The sequence below is a fragment of the Rattus norvegicus genome, chromosome 18, assembly GCF_021556685.1.
Source record: "Rattus norvegicus strain SHRSP/BbbUtx chromosome 18, alternate assembly SHRSP_T2T, whole genome shotgun sequence".
Classification (NCBI taxonomy): domain Eukaryota; kingdom Metazoa; phylum Chordata; class Mammalia; order Rodentia; family Muridae; genus Rattus; species Rattus norvegicus.
In genome coordinates, this window is record NC_141551.1 from 44,941,371 (window position 1) to 44,944,027 (window position 2,657).

The following is a 2,657-nucleotide window of genomic DNA, read 5'->3' on the forward strand; positions in this document are numbered from 1 at the left end:
TGAATACAAACCACGGGGCAAAACAGTAAGCAGAGTTTTCCCATGGTCTCTGCTTTGCTTTCCCTGTCCAGGTTCTTGCTTTGGTTTTCTTCAATGATGAGACTGTCACTTAAAAGTGTGAAGTGAAACAAACCATTTCCTTCCTGTCTTAGTTAGGGTTTTACTGCTTTGAACAGGCACCATAAAGGACAACATTCAATTGGGGTTGGCTTACAGGTTCAGATTAGCCCAGTGTCATCAAGGTGGGAGCATGGCAGCATCCAGGCAGACATGACATAAGAGGAGCTGAGAGTTCAACATCTTCATCTGAAGGCTGCTAGCAGAATACTGGCTCCCAGCAGCTAGGACAAGGGTATTAAAACCCACACCCACAACACCACTCATACTCCAACAAGGCCACACCTCCCAACAGTGCTACTACTTGGGGCCAAGCATATATAAACCATCACACTCCCCAAATCATTTTTTAGGTAGAGTGTTTTCTCACCACAACATCAAAGCAAACTAACACATTTTCAAAGTTGATGTTGGAATTTAAACCCAACTGTGTTGATCTTAAAAGATGGGTATGTTTTTAAATGAGTTAGTATCTTATTAAAGGACTAGAAGAAACTAGCATAGGCCTTTGTCTGTTTGCCTTCTTGTCACATGAGAGTAGAGTGACCTCTACAAGCAGCAGCAATAAGACGTTGCTAAAAATCAGAGTAGCTCAATCTACAGTTAATGGTTCCTACGGGAGAGAGAGAAACATTGTTCAGTAGTATAGTTACTGATAACTGCCTGTGCTCCCAAAAGCAGTGGTAATTAAACTCATTGGTTCAGACACACACACACACACACATACAGAGAGAGAGAGAGAGAGAGAGAGAGAGAGAGAGAGAGAGAGAGAGAGGAGAGAGAGGTGTGACAGTAGGAGAGCTTTCTGGGAAGAGGAAAGAGAAGAGTAGGGGTGGGATAAGAGAGCAATGAGGGAATGAATCTGATGTTAAATGAGAATATATTACATGCATGTATCAAAATGAACCTCTATACACATATACATATGTATATGTATATATACATATATTTGTTAACAAATCACTTTTAATGGGGAGAGGCAAAAGAATCTATTTAGGCAAGCAGTGAAGAAATGTGTGGTTCCTCGCTTGCCTACTGAAGTACTAGGGTGTTGCTTTGTTGGGTCTGCTGAGAGGACTGTGTTTCTGCAATAATATAAAATAACCTGGGGCTGGGGATTTAGCTCAGTGGTAGAGCGCTTACCTAGGAAGCGCAAGGCCCTGGGTTCGGTCCCCAGCTCCGAAAAAAAGAACCAAATAAATAAATAAATAAATAACCTACTGGTGATTCCGTTTAACACAAGAAAGTGGAAGCAGAACAGGTGCAGGAAACCTTCCTCCCACACTAAAACCAAATATGATTGTGGTGAGCATCACAGATTTAGAAGAGGAATAGACATTTAAAATAACCTAGAAATACCAGCAAGATAATTGAGTTGCATATTCTAGCTCAGAACAACAGTGCTGGAACCGTGACTGTGAAGTGAGTCACAAACATGAAGGCTGTCCATGTGACTACAGTGTCAGCATTTCTAGTCCAGACAAGGATCAGTGTTGATACTGACGGGGAGAGCAGGGACTGAAGCCACCATCACCCATAGCAACAGTCAGCTCACATGCCTAGATCAGCAGCACCACAAATGAAGTGACTCTAATCGTTAGCTGTGACTTAGCCAACCTGGAGTCAGGGGAGGAATTGCTGGGATCAAAACAGCTAACAACTTCAAGAGAGCTTTTCTGGGAATAGTGAGCACATTCCCCTGACAGAGTTGCTCTGATTGGCAGAGCACAGATAGCGATGGAGAGTATATCCTTATCTTCTACCTGAGCTGTCTATCAAATGTCAATCACAGCTTTGTGAACCCAGTTCGCAGGATTAAACTATTATGGCATGTTTGCAAGGATGCTTGATGGCTACCATGGCTGTCCTGTGGAGTTTTCCAGGTAGGGAAGAGAGGTCTTTGGCAGGAGGTCATCTATTGAAGTAGGCATTGCCATGCTTCCCTCTAGCAGGGATCGTGCCCACATCAAAGACCAGCACCTCCTTCTCCGGGTCAAGGTGGTCAGGTCGGAGAACGTGCATTAGCTCTTTCCTCATTACCACCACCATACAGAGATCATATGACCTGCGCTGAAGAGGAAGACGTGGAGGTCACCATGATGGTGTGGCTGGTGTACATGATGATCAGCCTGAAACTCTGCAACAGACACATAGAAGCCATGAGCAAAGCAGGTGACTTATGAACCACAAAATGGTTTCAGATATGACTATTCCTACATAAGAAAATGTGGTTTCTCTGATGATCTTGATGGACCCATGATTAATGACTTATAATACTTACTAATGATTTGACAAGAGTACTACTAGTTATCAGATTTAACAAATTCATCATGAATTGAGAGATTCCATCAAAATCAATGATTGTGGAGAGAGAGGAGAGAGAGAGAGAGAGAGAGAGAGAAAGAGACAGAGAGAAGAGAGGAGAGAGAGAGAGAGAGAGAGAGAGAGAGAGCCAAAAGTGGGATCATAACCAACAAAGGAACTAGGGCCAGATACAGAACACAGAACACATAGTAGTACTGTGAGACCCTGTGAATCTG